A 26,160-nucleotide genomic window follows, 5' to 3' on the forward strand; every position below is an offset into this window, starting at 1 on the left:
GCAATCAATAATACCTTGCATGGTACTATCATGTTGTGGAAGTTTTAATACCGTTCTTCAAACAGGGAAAGTGTTTAGGAAAATGTAAATTATAATCTAATTTTTATTCTAACTCTCTGTTTTTCCCTCCTGCCTGTCAGAAAATATGAAGCACCAAACTGAAGAAGCAAATGGATGGGAATATTGATTCTGTCAATATATGCAAGGCAGTAATGAAATCTGTGTTAATTTGTGCTTGTGGTAATATTGATGTACGGTTTGGTATACCTTTGTGCTAGAGGCAATCATCTTCCTCCTGGTTTTAATCTGCAGCACCTTCATTGCAAAGATAGGATAGACATCTGAATGTGGGCGCTAGGGAAACGGCAGCAAGACTCCTTGAATCTACTGAGAAAGGGTCAACTGGAATTTGTATGTTTGTATATGACATCTTCAATCAGTCATATATACTGTTACTATTACTTCTTGCTTGCTTTAGAGACTTTTTATATAATCTGGCTATTACTGTATTGGGATGTTGTTTTGTTCCAAGTTATTAACCAGATTTTTTAAATACCTCAAATTTTGGAAAATGGTGCACAGAAGTCCACACAAACACAGGTGTTTGTCAACTACTTATGAAGTTTCAGACCCTCAATGGATATGGAAGTGTTTTGGGAGACCTCTTAATTTTGGCCAAAAGAGGTACAAGTTCTTTTGCTGAATCTCAATCCTGAGTCCCAGTGGGACACAGGAGCCAAATAACTCCTTTCATAGAATGTTTCAGTAAGGGTATGTGGAAGGAAAGAGTACTTGATCAAGGACATTTTCCAATGCAGCAAGAGAGAAGTAAAATAGAAAGCCACAAACAAGGAGGACATAGAGAGCCACAACTCATATTAATTGATGGGCTTTCAAGAAATTAAGGGTGCAACTTTCAGGAAGCTCAGCCTGAATTTTGTATGTAAACCAGGAGGATTCCAGACTGGGAGGGGTGTGAGAATCTATATGAAATTGTACAAATCTATAAGGAATGCACAGGGAGAAGAAGGAGCCAGGAAGAACAAATAGGAAGGCAGACATAAAGGTACAAAAGGTACAGTTCTGTGTAAAACAGAGCCAGTCAGTGTGCTTGTCTGACTGAGTCCTGCACCTGATCACTGACCTCTGTCCTATCTTCTTTTAAAATAATTTTCTGTAATATCTGTCAGCATAATCCCACTCTATCCTCTGTGTGTGCATGTTGCAACGACTTGGTGCCAGCCACCAGTGGGACCTGTCTGTGTGCAAGTGAAAATTGCTGACAGATCCTGCAGCCAGACCAGGATGGGGGAGTCCCTGACCTCTGGTGTCTCTGTGGGAGCAAGTGGGGTCTCAGTGTCAATGACTGGAATGAGTGGGTTCTTTAACCTCCACCTGTGGGGGGAGAACAATGCAGGTTCCAAAACCAGCTGCTGGGGAGGCAGGTGTGAGTAGATGAGGGGATCAGTGCCAATGGCTGCAACAAGACCTGAGGATACAGTCTGTGTTCTAGGTGCCAGCTGCTGGGGAAAAAGAGTGCCTGTATCTTTCCCAGACCAGGTGGGCAGTGGGGTGTGTGTGTGTGAATGCATATTAGCTGGGAAGCCTCATCCTGGACCAGCTCATGAGCAGTGAGGCCTTGGGTTGATGCTCCAGTCCTTTTTTGTATTTAGACCCAAAATGTTTATCCTACAATTTCTCCTCTTAACATACCACAAAATAGTTCTTATGCTTTAACTGATGCCTGGACTACTGCAATTGTCCTCACAGCCTGCTCAGTCCTATTCTGTTTACCTCTCCCTTAAAGGAATGGAAATAATTTCATATCTTTGTGATATGAATGAGCACACATGTCAACTCATTTTTCTTTAATTGCAGCCTGTCTTTGACTGAATGGATTGTTTGTGACTCACAGGAGTCTTGTGCTTTATGTTTTAGAATCTCAGAATTCTCCCACTTCCCCAGCAAAGATCACTGACCTACATATCAGTTTCTTTGCCTTTCAACTACAGTATGGAAAATGCCAAGTTTCTCAGTGTTTATATAGCATTCAGCAAAGTAATTCATTCATTACATATTCTTCTGGTGATTTGACACAACACAATTAGTAATAATAATAACAAAGACAAGTAAATTCTAACATCATTTTTAGGTTTCCTTTGGTTAAACAACTTAATATCTATTCCATTTTAATCAACATTCACAGGAACCTGTAAAAAGAATATTCAAATGCATTTTAAAAATCCAAGCACTAAATGTTGCATTGCACTGGTTTACTAATACTTTTTCTGATACTTTTTAAAATAACACATAAGGAATATTACATTTACTACATTGTACTTACTCTTTCATTTTCACACATCTTCCATGATATAAAAATTCTCTTGTGGAAAACACACTGAAATAATTTTAGATGTTTCCCACTTTTCTTACATAAGATCTAAACATTATATTTTATACAGTCAATTTAACTTACTGCACATTATCTCAACCAATAGAACATTAAAAGCAATGTGCTTGTTGGGAGGCTGAACTGGTAAAAAGAGTTCTAATAATTTTAATTTTTTATATCACAGAAATCACCATTCCATAATCTGTTCTTAAAAATGGAAAGCACTTAATTCCTAGAATATTGTCAGAGGCTTTTTCTGACCTCCAATCACATTTCTTTCATATTTTGAAATTTTAGTCATTGTAGTCAGACTGCAGAAATCCTCTTGTCTCTCTTCAGTATAATTGCATAATTTTAGTGGGAAATTTTAATCCTCTTTATCATCACAGTTACCATTTAATTTAATAGACATGAGAATTATCAGTTCTATTATTACTATTATTATTGTAGTTCTCAAAAGTCCGATTTCAGACCTAATATATATCTGAATATGTTCATGTCCACAAATGTTTGCAATCTAAACCAACAACCAGACATTTGATTCAATTGGACAGATGTAGTCAGAAACCACTGCTTTCCTCATTACAAAATTTTAGTATAAGATCCACTCTGGTATCCCCACCATCCTTCAGCTTAGAGGGCTGGTTCAAAATAGCTCAGGAAAGCATTAAAAATTATAAATTCAGGAACACCAGCACATCTTTACAAAAAGGAATATTCAAGTCTTTTATATCATGTTTAGCATGCAAAATGGGTGATACTCAGCAATTCACAGTGATCTTCAGGATGGAAACCCCATAATAAGTATTAAGGTTGTTCATATAGGTATAGATAAAAAAAAAAAAATCTTTCTTTCACTAAAACATCCATCAAAATCTAAGAGAATTTCAACTACCTTTTCAATGTAAAATTATTATTTTTTATACACCCTTGAACTTCCTGAAAGGAAGATTTGCATAATGGTATAACAAATATTATTACCATTAATGGGTAGAACTTGTGAACAAATACAAGTAAGTTTTGGATAACCTTGTACAATTTTGGGGTAATATTCAACTGCTAAGCTTTTTCCATCCATTAGATGCGTTTTAAAGGGATTTTTGCATAAGATTCAGGAACTTATAAAAGTTTATGAGAAATACCTTCTGTAACTATTGTACTTTAATGTAAATCTGTAAGAAATTTTATTGTGAATATCAAAACACAGAAATTCTTGCTGTATGATGGGACTGGGGGGAGAAAAAAGAGCAAAACACTGAGCTAGAAAGCAGCTTGGCAGAAAAAGACCTGTATGTCTTGGTGCATACCTAGTTGAGCATTAGCCAGCAATGTGCTCTTGCTGCAGAGAAGGTAAATGGTATCCCGGACTGCATTTGGCAATGTATTGCTGTCTGGCTGAGGGGTGTGATCCTTCCCTTTGCCTCAGCACTGGTGAGGCCACACCAGGAGTGGTGTGTCCAGTTCAGGTATGTGTACTGGAGAGGGTCCAGTGAAGGGCCACAAAGATGCTGAAGGGACACCCCTGTGAGAAAAAGCTGAGAGAGCAGGTACTGTTCAGCCTGGTGAAGGGAAGAAAGCTCAGGGTAATCACATCACGGTATTTAAACACCTGATGAGAGGGTGCAGAGAGGACAGAGCCAGGCTCTCCTCAGCAGCGCCCAGTGACAAGACCAGAGGCAATGGGCACAAACTGAAAGTCAGGAGATTTCCTCTGAACACCAGGAAACACCTTCTCACTGAGAGGGTGACTGAGCACTGGCACCGGCTGCCCAGAGAGGTTGTGGGGCCTCCATCCTTAGAGATATATTAAAAAGCCGTCTGACCATGGGCCTGGAGAAGGCACTTTAGGGTGCCCTGGTTGGACTAGATGATCTTCAGAGGTCCCAGCCTCAACCATTCTGTGATTCTTTGATGTCTTTGGTAAGGAATAAGATTTTTTCCCCTTAATAGTTAGCTCAGAGTTCTTAATTTATGCTGTGTCTGTAGAAATATATTTGTTGAAAAAGCAGCAAACATTCTTTCAAACTTCCAAATGTCCATTTACTTGCTAAAATGGAGAAGCTACTCCCTGTTACATAATTGCATGATACTGATGGGGGTTTGGATTTGGGGGACCAGCATTTTTTCACTATAGTATACCTGTGATTTATGATCTGCATTAATTGCCAGTTGATTTTGAAGGTGGTGATAAAAAGCTTAGGCCTGGCCACCCACGAGAAACTGTCACACCCTTTTATGATGAAGAAATAAAAGGAATGATGCCAAATTTCCTCTGTTCTGAGAACATTCTCATCTTAAAACTCTTAAAAATATACTGCCAAATGTTTTGCTGTGTGTGAGGTAGGGTAACTGAATTAAAAGGGACCAGAGAAGGCAAAGGATGAGCTTTACTTCAATAACCTGTGAGTTCCTTCACTGCTGTGTATATTTAACAGAAGTACAATTATGATTTTGCACTTGACCCATTGTAGAGAAATTTAAAAATGAGTATGAAATTCTTTGAAAGAACAACTTCAAAAGCTGAGGGAGATTTTAAAAAATATTTAGTTCGTTGATATATCTATGGCTTGTACTATGTTTTGACTATAAGCAGCAAGGTTTCACTTTTACAATTTTCAGATAAATACCAACTGAAACAAATCAGAAATGAGAATGCTTCTACAAAGAAAGGCCATTCTGTTCCTCCCAGGGTCCATAACTAGGTCATGGATGTGACTTAGACTCACCATCTTTCCATCTGGCTGTTTCATTTTAAATGAGATGGAGAATTAATGTACTTGGTAACTGCAGAAGGTCAAAGATAAATACGCAGAACAGCAGAACATTGTGTAAATATCTAACTGTGTAATCACTGTAGATTTTAAAATAAATTTTCCGTGTCACTCAGATGCTTAGCTACATGAAAGTATTTAAAACAGCAAAGAAAACAGTTGACACACTGACAATCCACTCATTTAGCTTGAGCTACTACATAAAGAAGTACTTCTCCAATAAAAGCAAACACAAGCATCTGAATATCTATTAAAGAGACTGTAGAAGTATCATATAACCTTGGGTTCTTTTTTACCTTTGTAAGAAATTAGTAAGCAATTCAAATATGTACCAAGACATTGGCTTGACACCCTTCTACTCTAGAAATTGATCCAGTAGTTTAACAGCACAATGCATACAACGATATGGTGAAGTTTGTAGATATATGACATAAGCCTGGTATGATTTATTTGAAAGAGTCCTGATTAGCATGCAGCTGATTCAGTTGCAAAATGTTGTACCTGTTTCCTGTTATGCAAAACCGCATTTCTTCAAATCTGCTTCCAGAACTAGGATTACTAAAACACTCATAATCTTTCACGTAATACTCCTCCATATGGAAATTTTCCATACAATGTGTAGCACCAGGCATTTTATATGGATGATAAAACTGCTGAGAACATTTTGGAAATTCAGTGGAAGCATAACATAGTCGCTTGTTTGAGTACACAACAAAATAATTCAAATTTTATTGCCTTACGGAGCCCACTTTTCTTACAAACCAAAGATAAATTTTCCTAGAGAGAAATGAAAAAAACCTCAGGCTTCATCAAGATTTTCTAAATAAAAGATGAGATATGTTGAATACAGAACATGAAAGACATGAAATCCCATTTTACACATAATGTCACAACTTATTAATCCCTGATCACATTTCAGAATCTTTTGGGTTTTTTTAGGGTGGGGGGATTTTTTTTGCCACTTCAAAATCCTGTTATATGAGCCTATTTACTTTGCCAGTAAGTAACATCAAATCTCTATTTGGAATCAGAAAATTTTTTTTCAAATGTGAATTTTCAAAAATTTCCTAAGTGAAACAAATCAGAAGGCTCTTTGGTCCATCTCTCAGAAGTGAGTAGTATGCAAGCACATGCCTATGATCACAGGCCAAGAGCAAAGTTTTGTATGCTGTCTGTCAAAAATATACGGTCCCTTCCCAACCCAGACTAGCACATTTTCTGCTCAGTACTTGTAACTGGTCTGCGTTGATCTCCAGGACATTTTTCAAAATGGTAGTGTGCCATGATCCCCTTTATGCTGGAACCTGGGACAAGGTAGTCCTGGGTTGTATGCAATAGGAGAGCATTGCTCCTGCATTATACAGATATTTTTCTGTCTTTTGAAAACTTTCTTTTCTTTGCAAATGAACGAGTAGTGAAAAGGAGTTGGAGGAGGATTTGGTCCTTTTCTGTTCTATAGAAGTACAGAAATGACAGGATGAAGAAGAAAGGAAACAAAAGGATCATTCCTGCAAGGAAACAACAAAAGGATCAATCTTGCAAGGCAAAGAGTTTTTGCTGAATATGTTGAGTGCTCTTGCTAATCTCAGCTACAAGTGAAAGTGCTCAACAGCAGGGACAGAAATGGGCCTGTACAGAACTCTAAACAATATAATAGGAAAGATTTGCTAGAAAGGAACATCTTCATAAGTAGGAAAATAACACACAGTGGATGGAAAAGGACATGATATTTTGAGAACAATAGCACCATTACAAGTGATGACAATAAATAACATTAAGTTGATAGGAGGGGAATGAAACATAATCAGTGCTCTCAGCAGTATTTTTTCATGGTTACAATACAAGAGGTGTGTCCCACTGGAAGATCACTAATTATTAATATACTTGAGATGACTCTGTGTACAACATCCAGGGGCATTAATGAATTTAGATTAAAACCTAAAATGGTCTTTCTTTGTGAAGGAGGCAGACAATGATCAAGGATATGATTCTTCTGTCACATCATCTCTTACCATGTTTGACTCTATTGACTTTAATAGGTCAGTTCCTTGTTTGCAGTGCTGGCGCTGGAATAAAAGACTGATATTCAGTAATTCCATAGGGCAGAGAATGCAGACATATTTTACAGATAACCATGAACTGCTGTACAACATATTTTCTGTGAATTTTTTGCTATACATCTCTGAGCTTTAGAAGACAGACATTTGTTGAAGATTTGAGATGTATAGAAAATTCTTGCAATGCGGTTTTTAAAAGGGAGAAGTGCTACAAGATAGAATCCAGTCATGGGCCTCAATAATGTCATGAACACGCATTGTATAGAGTGAAAGTAGCAAGGCAAATATCACGGCATTCGATGTAAGCTTTTTCTGTGTCTCTCGTCTTTTTCACTTAAGGTAGCCTCACTCTTATGAGTATGATAACATTTGGATAAAGAGCTTGTTGAAGATTGCAATGAGACCTTTTCTGGAATGGAAGAGAAAAATGCTCTCATGACTAGATCTTTTTCTAAGAACAGGTCAGGTTACTTCCCCTTTCTGTTCAGCCAGTGAGAGTCACAAAATGAATCACCTTGATCGAGACAGTCAGATTTCACTAACCCAGTAAATGACATTCTTAGACTATAAGGGACATAGCACAAGATATGAGTCCTTATTAACCATTCAAATGCATTCCAACCAAAAAATGTCCTCTCAATTTTCACAGAGAGGTGTTAGCAAGTGAACATGATCATTCCCTTTGTTTAATTTTTATTCTGTTCAGCAAATAGGTATGAAGTTGTTATCTGCATTTGAAAAAGGAAATACAAATTCTTAATTTACAGAACATTTCAGTCTAATTCTCTTACTGGTAACAATTCTTAAGCAAACATCCCACAGGATACAGATAAATCCATGATTTCAGCACTCTCCCTATGTCTTCCTAAAAACAGTAGTCTGGACAAAATCCACTTGTAATTGCTGAAATTTTGAGTATCTTGTATTTCTAATTCTGACAAGTTTGAGAAAACACATGAACAAGATATTTTAGAATTACAGATATATTTTCTAAATTATAAGGTAATTTATACCTTATATGGAGGCAAAAAATCAGAAACTGATATCTAATGATAGTTGATTCATTTGGGATTATTTATTTCATTAATAATCATAGCCACTTAGCCCTGCCATTTCAAGATAGATTCATCTTGCCTATTTTTTCTACTTGCTACTCACCCACTCATGATAAGTATCAGTTTATTTGCCACTATCAAGCCAGGTAGGTGATAGTAGAGTCAGTGGAGAGAAGATGGAAAACCATACTAGGTGTTTAGTTAGTGCTTTAAAATTAACTCTTTAACTTCTTCTTGCATTTAAGGGTATTTATTCTCTAGGTGATGCAACTATATTTCACATGTCATTCTGTCATTAAAATATTATGCTTTTATAATTTTATGCTTCTTTTTCTGGGAACTGTGGTATGATCACAGCTAAGCAGACGGCTATTCTATAGTTATGTTATATGCCTGCATTGCAAAAGAATGTGTTATTCAAAATCTGCTGTCAAAAATGTTCTTCTGATATGTTCTTTCCATTTTATGTCTATGCTAAATTTAAAAAGGTAGTGGCAAGTACCATGTAACCAGAGTTTGGCACGTTAAGTATATTAAATGGTAAGCTGTTTTCTTATGGTCATGCTATGCTATTAAAACATATAGAAATAATGAAAAGCAATATATTTATGGGAAAAAAAAAGAAGAGTTACGGTATCATAACATTTATAGTGTTTGGGGTTTTTTTTAAATTTAGGTATTTATAATTTTAGGAACTTCTAAATTCTTTACTCTTCCTTTTTTATGTGGATTTAGATCTTTTCAGCTATTTTTTAACCAAAGGGATTTTTGATATATGTTACCAAATATATGTTTAGTAACTGAATTATTTTAGTTTTCTCATTGATTAATTGCACTAAAAATAAAGACGGTTTTAAAGTCAGTATCCGATCTTTAGATTCATTTCAGCATTTTACTGAGATGCGTGATTAATTTCAAAAGCTACTCTGAATCCATGAATCCCTTAGTCATTCCAAATGGCTATCCTTTGGTCTCTTTGTAGTTGGTGAAGAAAATATTTATTTTGTGTGGTTTATGATTCATCAAATATATTGAAATGTCAGCTTCATTAAGAGATGTATCATCCCTAACTCCATTGAATATATTAACTAGGTTGGCACATTCAGATATAGATTTCTGTTCTAGATGTCTTCAGTGTCTGTTATGGCAAACTAAGTGTCACTAACATTTTAAACATAGACATAGTCTAAGACCTTATTTTTGTAATAGTATTGAACTCTAAGATTCTGAAAATACTGACCTGTGATCTCAGAAAATATTTTCAGCTCTTGAACACTGTAAATATCTAAACCTTTTGCTTTCTATTTCACATTAGTTTTAAGACCAACCTTTTTCTCTTTGATTTGAAAATCAAGTTTCATTCATCTTCTCTTACTCAGCGAAATATCCTCCACTTTGTTCCCAGTACTTAGTAGCTCAAATACAATGGAGTTGCTGAGTACTCCAGGTGCTGTCGCAGCCCTTGATCTCACCACATCAGGTTCATTGTAGCTTTCCATTTCATCTTCTCCAAGGCAAAAACTTGAATTGTTTTAATATCTCCCATTTCTGTCTTTACATCATCTTTTTTATTTTTTGTTTTCCCTCTGATTCCAGTTTTGGTATCTTCTCAGCTCCTCACAACTGAATGCACTTTTATTTCATAAGGCTTAAGAAAAGTTAGTGAAATCATCCATTTTCAATACTGCAACTCACTGAAGAAACAGAAAATACTTTTCTGTAAGATCTGAAATTTTTTTTTTTTTTGTTCTATTTCTCCAATTTTGCAAAACCTACCCAGATGTCAAACCTCCCCATAATGGTTCCTTCATTCAAATTTGATTTTGAAAATTGCTTTTCATCTATTTTACTTACTATAAAAAAACACATATTTTAATTTACTAGAAGAGGAAGGGGCTATGGATAAGTGTATCAAGATTTTCCTCCTTTGAATGTTATCTGTGAATATAAAAAAGATGATGGATATAGCATATTTTAACATTAAAAATAAAAAAAAAACAAAAAAAAAAACAAAAACTTACTCAAGCAGCCAGAAATTGAAAAAAAAAAAAAAAAAAAAAAAGGGGAAAAAAAAATTTTAAAAAAAAAAAAAAAAAAAAAAAAAAAAAAAAAAAACTTACTCAAGCAGCCAGAAATTATAATGAAGACAGTATTTGCCTACTGGTATCTCCTGCTGCTCAGATCTCATTGCATGTTTTATTATTTTAGGCCTTTTCTATCCTCTCCCCTTTCCGTATCTCTCTCTTGATTTTATGACCTTCAGACCATACATGAGTTAAAGCTGACTATGATGATCTGTGCTAGCTTTTAACTTTGAAAAAAGCCTTGCATATTTAAAGCATTATCACATCATGGGTTTAAAGAGACTCTGAGAATAACAGTTTTCATGCAGCATATTTGCCTGACTGCTGAAATTTAATCATGTATTTGAGAACAATGTTGAAGCAAGGTATGCTTTTTAATTTAGTTTCATTAAAGTTTTAGTACTGAAGAAGAAGAATAAAGAAGAATCACATCATTATCATATACCTCTGATGTATTATATACATCAGAGGTATATGATAACTGCTAACAGTTATGAGAAAGAACTACAGGAATGAATGAGTTTCAAACTACAGGAATGAATATGAGTTTCTCATCAGAAATGTTTTATAATACAAATGGTAAACAGAAAAAAAAAAAAGAGAGCTTGAAAATAACAGTTTCAAGAAGCAGATGACTTAAACCATTGAAACCATGACTTGCTATATTATGAAAATGCAATAATAACAGAAGCTATAATTACTAAAGTAATAAAATTAACCTATTTGTTTAAAATATGCTAACATTAACATGTTAACACTGTTATTAATTTCTTTATTAAACCAGCAAGACAAATAGCAATAATACAAATTGCCTTCCATCAAACCAGTCAATAAAATATGCAAAACCTATAATCTCTAGTATAGTCCTTTATTACTTCAAGATTTCATATAATAGAATCCAGGTACAGGGATTTTTTTAAGCCTTTATGATTATGTTCTTTAATATCCAGTGCTATCTCATGTATTTTACGTGAGGAACAGATAGAACAGCCAACTAGAATTTGTCAAGAGCTTTGTTTCCAGAATACTTAACCAATGTGTTTTTTTATATTTTTAAAACTTTCAGAAGGTCGGTAGAATTATGATGACACCTTGAATACATCATGTTTTTTGTACTCCATGACTGATACACCTTTGTCAAATCTAATGAAGGTCAAATAAAATAAGTTTTTTACACATTCAATTAAGGATTTAAATTATCTCAATTTATTGCAAAAACCAAAGGAACTGGAATATTTCAGATTAATTTGTCTGATAATCTTCTATTATTGCACAATTTGGGAAGGACTAAATTACTTGTAATCATATTAAAATCATATTCCCAATTACTTGCAATCATAAAACCGCCACATATTTTATCCTTTCATATTGCAGAGACATGTGTTTGCCATTTAAACTTAATTTGTTGCTGCTTTATTCTTCTTCTACAGTACTAAAACTTTAATGAAATTAAATTAAAAAGCATACTTTGCTTCAACATTGTTCTCAAATACATGATTAAATTTCAGCAGTCAGGCAAATATGCTGCATGAAAACTGTTATTCTCAGAGTCTCTTTAAACCCAAAGGTGTTCTTTAAAAAATATAAATCACTTTGGAAAAAATACAAACCAAAAATGATGCTTATCACTGGATGTTATTAGAATTAGAATATCATGTTCAGGCTCAAGGATATCAATCACTATGAGTTCCTGCCATACTTGTCCCCTTCCAGCTCATTACACTTGTTAAACCCAAGTGCTCAAGCACATAGGGTTCTGTGCTCTCTTGTGAGAGTTAAAGTTAATCACGGAATGGTTTGGGTTAGGTTGGAAGGGACCTCAAAGATCATCTAGTTCCAACATTGCTGCCATGGGCAGGAAACTTTCACTAGAGCGGCTCACTCAGGCCCTCACCCAACCTGGCCTTGCACACTTCCAGGGATGGGGAATCCACAGCTGCTCTGGGCAACCTGTTCCAGAGTTGCCTCATTGGTCGCACAATGAAGGTTTTCCAATATCTAACCTAAACTTACCCTCCTTCAGCTTAAAGCCACTTCCCCTTGTCCTATCATTACATGCCCTTACAAAAGCCCATCTCCAGCTCCCTTGTAGGCACCTTTCAGGTACTGGAAGGCTGCTCTAAGATCCCTACAGTGATGCTGTGATTATTTTTTGCCTCTTCTTTATATGCCTTGTATAAATTCCTTTTAATCATAGTTTATGTATTTGTAGCCTCATACTGTAACTTAGTCCTGGTATTTCCCTAGGCAGAAGGACAAGGTATTCTACACGTCTTCCCAGTGGAAGGCCTGAAGCCCTACACTATCTTGGCTCCCCCTAGAAACCAAGGTTGAAATCAGCTCTCTAGGACATATTTTTGTAAACAGGATACAAGCCCCATGCTGAAGGGGGCAGGCTCTAGAAGTTGCCAGAACAGGGGGACATTGCTTTACATATTACAATTCTCGTTGGAGAATCTTTGTCAGATACACTTATTTGCAAAGTCTATAAATATTGTATACATGTCACGTGCTGCTTGCGTTCTCCAGTGTTTTCCACCTTGAAAGGTTGTGCACCTAAGGACCCATATCAAACAAGGTAAAACCCCCTTAACTGTGTCTGTCTCATAATTCTAGGACCAGAGAAAAAGGCATCATCAGACCTTTCTCTTCTCCAGGCTGAACAACCCCAACACTCTCAGCTTGTCTTCCTGGGAGAGGCGTTCCACATCATCTTTATGGCCCTGCTATGGACTGGCTCCAAGATGTCATTTTTCTCATGCTGGGACCGGGATGCAGGACTCCAGGTGGAGTCTCACAAGAGCAGAACAGGGAGGCAGAATCAGCTCTTTTGGCCTTCTTGTCACTCTTCATTTCGTGCAGCCCTTGTTATGATTGGCTTTCTGGCCTGCATGCACACATTGCCAGGATATTTTTGAGAACGTTGACTCATGGAGAAAAATAGTATAATATTACACATCCTGCATCAATCTTGGTTTTCTTTGAAAACAAAACTCATTCAGTGAGTAAGGAAGATCCAAGTTGGGCAACTTGTGACATATACAAGAGGCTGAGCAGTAAATGACTGTTGAATATTACATGAACTGACCAATGTAGCATACGGACATTGGTGTAGCAGCAGCATGACTTCAGCTTTAAGAGTGAAGTAACTTAAACTGCTTCTAATTTCATTATTTATTTGTTATATTTCCAATAATGATTTTACACTTTCCCCATTTTTATTCTTCTACTTTCCCTCTCTGACACTGTTGAGTTCTGGCTCAGGATTTTGTATATATACATATATATCTATATATATAGATAGATAGATATATAGACACTTAAGCAAACATTCACAGGCATGATTCATTCTACCATGTTATGAGATTGTTTGTCATGGAAACCAACTGGACTACTATTTTCAGCACAATTGTAATTTAAGTGTTAGTAACCTGAAAAAGTATTCACATGTTCATGTAGCTGAATACTTCTGTATAAATTGGATCCCCTTTATATAGAAACATAAAGATGGTCTGATTTGAACTATAATTTAAAATTACCATGGAATTAGATTATATTGCTACTAAGGTACCAGATATGTCCACTTCTTGGAGCATTAGTTTTTCCACTTCAGCAATTCAGACATGAGAACATTTAAACAATTATAATCTCCCAAAAAAAATCTAACAACAGAGGATTAAACTGGAATGAACAAATATACATTTTTTTCAAGTAATCAGTCAGAGGGTTTTAAAAATTAACTATAGCTAGCTGGGCCTGAGATTCTTGCTCTATGACTCTTCAAAGGAGACTCAGAACTGCAGAAGCTTCTCTTTGTTTTACAGATATTTTTACCTGAAACATCTGCATTCTGAGTGGGCATAAGGATTCCAAGGCACACATTGTTACTAAGTGATAGAAGACCCTAGTGGGCTGCTTGGGATGGTCAAACACACACACACATCTGCAGGTTTCCTGAGGGCTTGCAGCAGTACTGCCATCCATTATAGGTTATATCATTGTCAAGGAAGTTTTGTAGCAGTTAGGTTCCTCCTCCCCCACCCAGACACAGCTGGGCAGGGGAGAGGATCCGATCTGCTCACCTGCCGGACTCCAAAGAGGAAGTCTCTCTGGGAGTGCTCTGCTTTTAACCCCTGTGTGTTCTCAGAGGCGTATCCGAGTCCCCAGTGGCCACACCAGGTGCCAATCTGAAATTTGGCCACTGATTGGTTTGACCATAACTTCCCAAACCCTTACTTCCGGGTCAAACCATGACATAAGTTAAAGCCAGGTGACAAAAATTAACCATTGCAGTAAGAGAGATTTAGAAGTAGAATTAACAAAGAAATCTTTGACATGTAGAGAAGAAAGAGAATGGGCATTAACTCCTCATCACATATCAGTGTGGGAAGAAGTGTTGCGCAACCTGAAGTTGAAAAGGAACAGATTGTGTACTATCATATATAGAAATATAGACTCATAGGATTCATTCTCCTGCCTGCAGAAGGATGATGAGCCAACTGAGTTTATGGATACAGATTAAAGAGAGTGATACTGGAGTGGGCATCAGGCTAGGTGACCAGGAAGGAGAAGTGGACAAGGCCCACTACAAATAAGACTACCTTCATGTTCTCTGCCCTGGTCCTCATAGAAGACTTCAAGTACTGCAGCTGAAAGAGTAGTTTTCTTTCTTTCTGCTGGAAAGATAGATAGACAACACAACAAAACATAAGTAATCCACGAGCTTTGTCTCTCCAATTTAACTGTATTGATACTATAGGAAACTACGCCAAAAGTCTTGCTAGATTCATGGTAAATCTCATTCACTGACGCCCCTCATCTGTACAGCTGGGCATCTCATGTAAGAAGGCAATCAGGTTGGTCAGGTATGACTTGTTCTTCGTCATGCTGGTTGTTCCCATTCTTGTGGTCTGTCGGTAGTTTAGCCACAGGTTCTGAGAAGATTTGGTTGTCATTCCTAGAGGCTGAAGATAGGCTGCTTGATATCAGATATCTATTTTATTATCTTTAGACTAAGTTTGATGTCAGTCAAACTTTTTTTGTCCATCGGGGACCTTTCCAATCATCTTAAACTCTTGACAGTGATGAAAAGTTAGGTTCACATTGGTGTCAAGCAATCCCTTCAGCAGCCTTGGATTCACCTTATCTGACCACATGCACTTGTGTACATTCATCTGCTTAAGTGATCCTTAACATGATCTTCCTCTGAAGTGGGTAATGCTTCACTCCTACAGACTGTCACTAGTCATAGAAAACAGGGAATATGAGGATATACCTAAACAATCAAAATGTCACTTCTTTTAGATGTTGTAAGGAGAAAAAAAGTGAAGACAACTAGTGCACAGATTGTGTTTATTCTGTGTGATTATACTCTGCCATATGAGAGTCATCACCACAGTTGAAGGTGCAAGGAATCTACATTCAAAAATTAATTTGTACTACAAAAGAATGAAAATAAATGCAACCAGTACAATTAGTGTTCTCATTGCACCTCATCCATATTTTGGCATGCATCTATTTAATTGCATTAGGCAAAACAAAGGCAATCACAGAGATGTCTTATCCTTCAGACTGGGTTCTACTTGGCATAAATCACTGTGTACTTTTTAATGTTTAGAGACAAAGATCTCTCAAGCAATGTTCATTCACTATAACATAAAAGAGAAAAATCAAAATGATTACTTTTATTTTAGCCTTTGTTCTGCTATGATGCCCACTAAGTGCTAATTAAAAACCATTCTGAGTAGAGAGTGTGAAAAGACACACAGTTCTTCAATATATAAATTTGGATCAATTGGAAACAGTCAAGACAATTACTTAGATAAAAATCCCTTCTTTGACAGCTTATTGCCAAAGAGAGCAAATATATGAAAAGGCTGAGAATAAGATTGAGAAATGAGCCCCTCTAAAGCTACTGAAGCAAGGATCCACCCTTTTTTTCTTCCACTGTCATCCCTTCAGTTATTCTTCATTTTTGCTTTTCTAAAGAAACTTCCCCAGCATTCTCAAGGTTGAAACAGTTTAAGACTTAACATATATGAGCAATGTTTTTCCCCCAGGAATTAATAAGACAAAGACAGTAGGTTTTATGATTATTTCCAGACTTTTTTATGTTAAACCATACAAGGCAGAAGAAAAAAAAAATCCTGCAGAAAATGCTGCTTTTTTGTAATCAAATAATTTTGCAGAAAGGTATCATATTGAAGACAAAATTAGTGTAAAATAGAAGTCTTGCAACTTTCTCATTCATATCACTGGTGTTAAAATATTTAACTTCACTAATGTCAAAATATTTTGTGTCACATTATTTCATATTCATGAACATGTCTTTAAATTCTTTAGAAATTATTCTTTTTTTTTCTTCACAGATCCTTTTTATTACTAATTTCATTCCACAAAAGACTCTAGTTTGAGCTATTCATTCTAATTTGAAATAAAATAATAGATACAAAACCTTGAGGTTTTTTACTTGCTTTATTTCTCATCAATTCATGCATAGAAACATATTTGGGAAAATACAAATTTCAAATTTTTTGTCATCTATCAGCTGGGAGAGATGTAGCCTTCCCTTTGTTCTCATTTCACCCTTCCCTGTACTCAAATTCTACCACTGTATAAAATTGCAAATGTACCAGAAAGTCTAGTTATTCAGCAGTCCCAACTTTAGGATCAGTCTAGCTACCTAAGATTTAGTAATGTGCCTATGCCTCTGGGGCTTCTAAACAATTGTCTCTTTCAGAGCAAACTACACTTAAATAAAATTTGCTAGAGAAAGACTAACACCATTCCTTTGGCTATAACAGGCAAGGGCTCTGATGTTATTCCAGGAAACCTTGCCACTGACAGATTGCTGATAGTTCTGGGAATAGAGTTCAGCATCAGTACCCTGGACTTCCCAATACCTTAATGAAATTCCTGGAAGTGCCTTTTTTACATGGAAACACTCCATGGGATGAGACAAAACCAAGAAATTGTAAATAACATTTACAGAGAGAGAAAGAGACATTTTTTTCCAAGTGCCTCAAAATTCAGAGACATAATACTGAGAATGACAATAACCTACCTCTACGTCAGTAGCTTGTCTTCTAGATGGAAAAATGTATCTGAAAACAAAGGCATTACAGACTCAACCATCAGGGACAAAAATATTCAAGCAAATAACTTAGGTTTTCCAGAGGGATTTCATTAACATTACCTAAATATCTCCACACTGTAAAGGCTTACGTAATGCATCCTCACCACACATAAATTAACAAAATTCTGCTTCACCATTTTGCTGTTGGGGAATTAGAGCACAATGAGGCACTGTGGACTGGTGTCCCATTAAAGCATTTATGAGTGGTGCTATTTGCTGTTCACAGCACATATGTCTCTTACATATTGGAAACTACTGAAATCCATACCATCTTGAGAGTTGCAGCAGAGTGAGGGATTTGTCACAGCGCTCTGGTATCTTTGATGTGCACCCAAGCACTGAAGCACTGTATAAAATGTGGGTACTGACCTGTTAGAGTTTGTGGAGTCAACTCCGTTAGAAGCACCTTAAGGATGAGTACTAGTTTATCTCTTGGTTGGAAGATACAGAGAAATACCTAGTTACAGCCCCGCCAAGGCTTAAGGGTCTCAGGTGTTCAACATCTCCAAATATAGATGATCACAGGCATAGTCTGGAAAATGCCACCAGGCACTGAGACAGTGAATTTTATTCACTTGATGGTAACTGAATTGAGTTTTTGGTACTGAACATGGCAATTCTCATCTGAGCCCTATCAAACTTAGGTCAAGGGCTGTCTGCTATGCATACTGCAAAGAAACAATTTAAACCAGCGTCTCTCAGATCTGAAGGAAGTGACTTCACGCTGCTAGATCAGACATCCTAACAATGTTTACATTCTGAATAGCATTGGCAAAATGCCTGCTGCCACATGAAATGTATTTTCACTGAAGGATTCTGAAAATATCAGACATCTGTATAGTCAGAGTGACATGCTCACAGGTGGAGAGAGAGTTCTGTGTGCTGCTGTAAGGTGCGGTGCAAAGAGGACTACTCAGGGAACTATCACAAACAAGTCTGAAGAACAGAACAAAATAAACATCTTGTAGACTGCCCTCAAAAAGCCTTAAGTGGGTTCCACCCACAAGGTTAAACTCAGAAGAGGAGTCAAGTATTACAGGAGGTTTTTGTCTCAGAAAACATATGCCTTCTTGGATGATATTACTGGTATTTTTATCTTCCTGTTCAGGGAGCAGGTAAGATGATAAGACAGACTTACACACAAAGCAAACAGGAAGAACTGTAAGAGATAGCCCAGTGCTTATAGTTTGTGTTCATTTAATTCATGATGCAAAAAAAAGACATTTTATTATGTCCATCTAAAAATATGGTGAACATTATTTGACATTTATATAGTGTAAGAAATTTCAAAATCTCTATATTTTGCAATTCTTATAGCATGTAAGTTCTTTAATGTATGCATCTAAAGTTCAGTGTGTATAACAGTTTAGATGCACCCTGAAAAGGAAGCATTGTGAGATGAGGGAGACCAGGAACATTAGCTGAGACTAGGCAAATAGTTTTGCCAAATGAAGAGCCTTCAGAAATTCAGTCATAGAAAGATGGGAAGTGAAAGCCAGATTCTGACCCCAAGACATATTCAATAGTCCATAGTCAGTGAAAAGTGCTGAATGGCATGTTTCTTCTAGAAAGGCCATTTGTGAAACATCACAGTGATTCTTTTTATCAGTTATTTCCAAAGAATCAGACATTTATGTTCTCCTACAAAGTGCCCCAAACCCTACCGGCTTAATCTTGCTGCCTTAGGTTACATTTAGATCTTCCTCTTGCAGTCATAGTAATAGCACAAAGTTCTTTTGCTCTCCATTCTTTTTAATCAGCCAAGGCCAAAAATCTATTAGGCAACTTCAAGGATAAATGAAATGGATAAATAACTTCTCCAGAAGTACTTTAAATTAGTCTTCACTGTCTCCCTAACTCCAGTTCTAAGTAGAGCTTTGTTGAATTCTGTCTATATATATTTTTATTGAGCCTGGAATTCAGCAAAAGTCTGATTAAAGTAGTTTACTTTTAAGAGGTAAAGTTGATGCTTTTATACCTAATCTGGTATTTTATATAGTCAGAGGAATCTTTAAAAGAGGTATTAAAGTTGTGGGATATGTTTTTTAAATTATGCTGAAGGAAATAAAGGAATGTTAATTAATGGATAATTAAATTTAGGGACTATAGTAATTTTAATTATATTTACTTTGCTAATCAGAGACACTGGGAGTTGCATCCCTTTATTGAGAGCTTGACAGGTTTTATCTACTAGTATTTTATAATTAAGATCATATATTAAGTCCTTGCTGGAGATAATAAATATTCCTAGGTAATTTAGCAGGGGAAAAAAGCCATGTTACTCAGCTGAAATAAGACACAACATATTCTGGAGGAATGATTTTGTATATGACAAACTCCACGCAATAAAATCTAAGGTTTAAAGGAGAAATCTTCATCCTGGAGAAAGGAGGCTCAGGGGAGACCTTATCCCTCACTACAACTGCCTGAAAGGAGGCTGTAGCCAGGTGGGGGTCAGCCTCTTCCCCATGGCAACAAATTACAGGACAAGAGGACACAGTCTTAAAGTTGTGCCAGGAGAGATTTAGATTGGAAATCAGGAAGAATTTTTCACAGGAAAGGTAATTAAACGTTGGAATGGACTGCACAGGGAGACAGTAGAATTATTGTCCCTGGAAGAGTTTAAGAAAAGACTGCACATGGCATTCAGTGCTGTGGTCTAGTTGACAAGGTGGTGTTAGGTCATAGGTTGGACTCAATGATCTCAGAGGTCTTAAACTACTTGATTCTGTGATTCTTTGAGGAAAAAAGTCTTAGTTTAACATTTTGGTTTGGAGGAACAGAGGATAAGGACTCCCATCTATTATTTTGATCCAAATTAATTGTTTTTTTTTTCATTTTACAATCTCTTTCTAAAAGTCTAGCAACTTTTAGAATATAATGAAAAGTTAATTTTGTCAGAAGGAAAAAAAAAGCTGTCTTTTTTTTTTTTTTTTTTTTCCTGATATCCTCCCTTGCCACACGCTCAGAGATTTGACAACAGCTGACAAAGTCAGCGGTGGAGAAATGTCCAATTCAGTTTATTGGAGGATAGAAATATTCATGAGGATAATCCAGACTTGTTTTAATTTTGGATTAACATTCCACTATTACTTACAGCCACTTTACACATCTTTATAGAAATTAAGTGTTTATTATTTTGATTACACTAATGCCACTATAGAATGAAATTCTACATCTCAAATATTTCCTCTTTATTTTTCCTGGATCCTTCCTTACATGTTGCTAGCACGTGTGATGACCTTAAGAGCCACAGAAAATAAAGCCATCCTAGTAGGATTAAATTCCAATTTACTGAATCAGATTCACACAGTACAAACCAGTTTTTTTCACAGAGATAACATTAGTGGAATCTATCCTAAGGGGTGAGGGGACACCCAGCTCCTTCTGAGAACTATGTAACTGCTATAAATTATGGTTTTGGTGGTAAAAGTCAGGGATATAACCCACTAGATTTTTCTCCCAGTACATATCAAACTAAGATAGCTCACATTCCTGATTCTTAAAATGAAAAACTGGAGTGCAAAGAGTGCACAAGAGTGCACTGTCTCAGTCCTTGGGGTATTTTTAAATACTAAAAGCCCTTTGTATTTTGGAAGTGGAAGTTTTGCCTATTACAACTTTGTACCTATCCACATGCTATTGTGTGGGCAGGCAGGTAATATGTATTCCCACTTGTCTGGTACTTGCATCTCTGTGGCAAGAAAGTAGACATCTACATAAGTCATCAACAGTTTGAAAATATCTAGAAACAGATGTTGACATGTTCATACAAACATGAACATTAAAATCCCAACAATAGTGTTTCAAAGAGCAGCAACAGCAAAGTGTCATCTTAACATTTTTAGTTGCTGTCCTTGAATTACATTTTTGTACTGTGCTCTCACCGGAGTCCTTTCCAGCTGACTGCTTTCCCCCTGCCCCAAACACAGCATTCCATAAGATGCACCACTGAGAAATGAAATGGCAATATAAACCCTAATATGCTCACTCTTGGATAGAGTAGTGCTCTGGATATACAAACATGTATTTCTAGCACAGATTTGAGGCAAATTAAGTATCAGTCGTGTTGTAAAACATTCAAGATCATTCTGCCTTTAAGTGTTATCAAGACATTTTAAAGCTCTCAAAGTGGCACTAAGCAGGGGAACGTACATGTTTTGGTACTGATCTCTTTTTCTAACTGAAGTCTCCTGGTTATTTGAGTTCTAGAAAGAAGTTATTCCTTTTTGGAACACCATTTACAGCTGTCCAGCTTTAATTGGCAAATTCTACTAAGATAAAAGCAGTTGAGTGGTGAAAAAGAACCAAAAGAGGAGTAGTAGTTGCTGGAGCCTTGATAAATGTTGAAAACAGCAGATTAATAAGAATTCTTAAAAAACTTGCAGATCTTCATAAATGCCGTGAAAGGAAGAACTTTTCTAAGACCTCAATGAATCTTTTGCAAAGCATGTGGAATGAAGCTTAAAACTTGATAGTAATGCATACACATCAATTCTTTAATATTATTATTTTCATGGAAGATTAATATTTACAGATAAATATATACCTTTAATATTGCCCTTTACTTGTGATTTGCTTAATAAAAACACAAATCATTGTGAGTATTACAAAACAAATATTTAACACTAACTTTAAAGGGCTATTTTTCCATTGTGATATTACTAATGGGAATACAACCTGAGAAAATTTGTGCACCATATAGGCTATCAGAGATTTGAAAATGCTTAAGACTGTTAAAATTTTTTTAATATATGCCTATAATGTTAAGAAAAAAATGAAACAAAACAAAACAAAAAGCAAACAAAGGTGGATTCAATTGTTGAGAAATATTGAAATTCTTTTCTGGTTATTTTTAGAAGATTTTAGTAGGACGACTTTTACAAACATGTATTATAAAACAGTGCTTGGCCATATCAAAACACTGATTTTAAAATAGAATTCAGATTACTACAAAGGCATTATATTACAATTTCACACTCTTTAATGCCCTGTCTGCTCATCTCTTTTTATTTATTTTGTAAATGAAGACCCTGGATATCATTTTCCATCAAAAGTCACAGTGTGTGTGAGACCAGAAAGTCAGTCTTCTAAAAAAACTATAAATCATCAGAACAAGTAATATTTACTGGATATTACTATAACAGAAGCAATACAATTCAGTAGCACTTTCTTAATTGCTTTGCATCTTTTGCATTTTGAATCATATTAAGCTTCCAAAACAGTAGACTTGTCTTCTGTATAAGAGTAACATTCTATTACATACCATTATAATCAGTGTTCTTTCCTTCTTTAACATCCTACTTCTTATTAGGCTAAAACACTCTTCATATTTGATGCTTCTTGTAATAACTTTGCTTTATGAGGTTTATGAGGGCTCAAAATAATAAAGTAAATCAATCTCCAATACTGGACTGAGATTTTGTAAAAACTTAATAACTTTCCTTTGGTTTTATGTTGAAACAAAAACTAGTCAAAAAACCCCTTGCTACCCCAAAATCCTGAAAAAATACAAATTTGGGATATGTTAATTTTATTACTTCCATGCTTTTAGGAAGGACTATAAGTGAAGAACTGGAAGGTACTTTATTAATTTTTGTAGTATATATGTGTCAAACATGCTATGATATAATAATTTGAAAAAAATTACCTGTTTCATGTATCTTATCTATGTTTTCATAGGAACATGGTATGCCATCACAACATGGTGTGCTTTGTATGCCATAAGCAGATTGAAGCCAGAGTCACACATTATTATTAAACATATTATTATTAAACATATTATATTATATATATTATTTTATTAATATATAATATATATTATATTATATATAATATATAATATAATATATTATTATTAAACATATAAACATTATATTATTATATATTATATATTATATATTATATATAAATATATTATTATTATATATTATTATTAAACATATAAACATTATATGTTTAATTCCTCTCCAATGAGAAGGTAATTCTCTTTAGCATCACTGTGAACTTCACACCACATTAAATCAGGATTTATCACATTATTACATTTATCATATACAGCAAAACTGAAATCAAACTCAGGTAAAGAGAACCATTTGCATGGATGAGGGCTTTTCTCAAGACATAATGCCAGAGAGACCTTATTTACCCCATCACGGCTGGTATCAGTCTGTGTCCAATGTTAAACGCATTCAGTGTTCTAGAGCTGGAATTGCTGTCCCTTCAGCACCTCCTCATTGACTTGACTGATACACTGGTCACATGTAGGCACAAAAGGAAAGGTAGAGCTCTTCCAGAGACAATTAACTGTACTACTCTGCTCTCATCTTACAGTAGCTATGCTACTTTACAGTGTCCAGACATCCTCAGGAAGTTACCATTTTGCCTTCCAATAAATAAATGGGCTTATTATTTTTAACTCATTCTCATAGTCAAATTCATTTCTGGCCATGAGGTCACTAATTCTGAAGTCAGTGTGGACAGAGATAGGTATTGTTGTAACTACTTTACAGCTGAAAAAACTGAGCTTAAGGCTCAGCTTAAGGTGAACAGCCTGAATTGCAGACATACTGCTACTCAGATATTCCATTAACTAAAACCAATGGAAAATTTAAATTTAAGCAACTTCTTAAAGGCCATAAGTGAGTTGCCTAAGGCTACAGAAACAATCATTATTTGAGGTGGGTTTAGAGCATCCTTTCTCACAGAGAGATAAAAACCTCTCTACATATGAATAATCTATTGGCTCATGTTCAGTATTTCTATTGGGAAATCTTATAGCACTGAACAAAGGGTGTGTGCAATTCCTCACATTTTATAAACAAGAAAATAGAAAGTCAAGAAAAGGCCAGTCATATGTTTTGGTTTACTCACTGTCAAGGGAAATAGTAGTGATGGTATTCAGCAAGTTTATGCAGTGGTTATCTTAATAATACAAATTTCCTTCCTTCTTCATAGCATTTGCAATGAGTTAAAAATGATATTAAATCTTTATTAAAGGTTTCCTTGTTAATCTCTCATGTTACTTTAAACATTTCCCTAATTCAGTCATATCCTATTAGTAACCAACCACCCTCATTAATTCAATAGAAAAAATTGTATTGACATTGTTTTTGTTGAATTAGTGGAGATGATTAATGATAGTGTAATTCAATGGAAGAAGTTACTTAAATGTTAGTCAGACATCCCAGACTTGCAAAGGAACTTACTGTTAAAATCATATTTGTCATTGACAATAAAACAGCCCAAATGTGGACAATTCTTGTAATTGTCCATACTCAAGACATGGTACTTGTTATCTTTATATATTGCAACATATTTCATAATACAGACAGGAGAAAAGTGCAACAAAACATAAAGAAGTCCACCCTTTAAAATGCTCTTTTGTCCCTGTGAATTTTTAAAGATTTTTCTGTCTGCTCAAGAATAGAGGTCATATCTTGGATAAGAGCAGTGGAGCAGTGAAACAGCTTTATTCAGCCACAGAATCGTTTGTTCCATTTTCAAGGGAGGTGTGATAAAAAGCTTGTAGACAGACATTTGTTTGGCAGTTATGTTTGGGGCCATTGAGAATTTTCCCTTATATTCATCATTAGCTAGGTTACTCAAGCATAGGTATTTTTGTGTATCAAGGATTAGACTCTTCAGCTGAAATCTGAGATTTTTTTTTTGCCTCAAACATGTTACAAATGTTTCAGCAAATATAGTAATAATTTTTCCCATAGTTATTATAGAGAATATAAAATTTTCATGACCAGAAATTAATTACAGCTCATTTGAATCCTGACAACATACACTTAATTAAATCTTTCTCCCATTTCTCCCTCCCTCCCCCAAAAAAGACTAGATACAAAATCAAAAATTAGCTTGATGCTAGTGTTAGACTTTAATATATATTGATATATTTGAAGCCACTTAGAAATAAGTAAATACGATGAGTTAAAAATAAAACACAAACCAAAATGAAATAGAAAAGGAAAAGCAAACAGCAAATGTAGGTAAAAAAGAACCACTGTCCTTTTCATTTTTCTTTGTTACTCTCAATTTCTTGGCTGTCATAAAAAGACTGTTTATGCCCTGTTTGATTCTCACCTTCTAGTGGCTTTAATAAAATAACATCAATGAATGTGGCATCAAACCTTGCTTATTTTTGTACCAGGGGGACTAGAAAGCAGTTTCCCTCAACTGTATTATTATGTTTTCAATGGAAAATTTTACATTTTACCCACATCTTACATCCTTAATTTGGCAACACATTTCCTTCCCACCTTTTTAGTATCTTCAGTGCCATAAGAGCACTCAGTATTTTCTTCAAAAGCTAGCAGACATAAATTTGATTACAAGAGCAGTAAAAGTGAGCACTATGTCTGGAAAACACCTGGCGCTTGCCTTTTGCCGTTCCCAGTTACAATCCTGGATCTGTTCACTGCTGTCTGCTTTCCAGCTCTTTGACATGTCTAGGGAATTAGACTTGTCAGATTTGTCTGAATCAAGCCTCTACCACGCTAGTCTCATCCCCTGGGCCTTGTAGATTTCTCTGAAAAGGATCCGTTCTCCTCGCACTTTCTAAGCTGAGCAACCCTCATTCCTAGTGAGATGCGTGACTGGAAAATCCCAGCTGACATTATCAAAGGCAGATGACTCTTATGTCTGTCTAGTGATGGGTA

This window comes from Pyrgilauda ruficollis, unplaced genomic scaffold (genome assembly GCF_017590135.1).
Source record: "Pyrgilauda ruficollis isolate IOZ18807 unplaced genomic scaffold, ASM1759013v1 scaffold33, whole genome shotgun sequence".
In the NCBI taxonomy this organism is placed as follows: domain Eukaryota; kingdom Metazoa; phylum Chordata; class Aves; order Passeriformes; family Passeridae; genus Pyrgilauda; species Pyrgilauda ruficollis.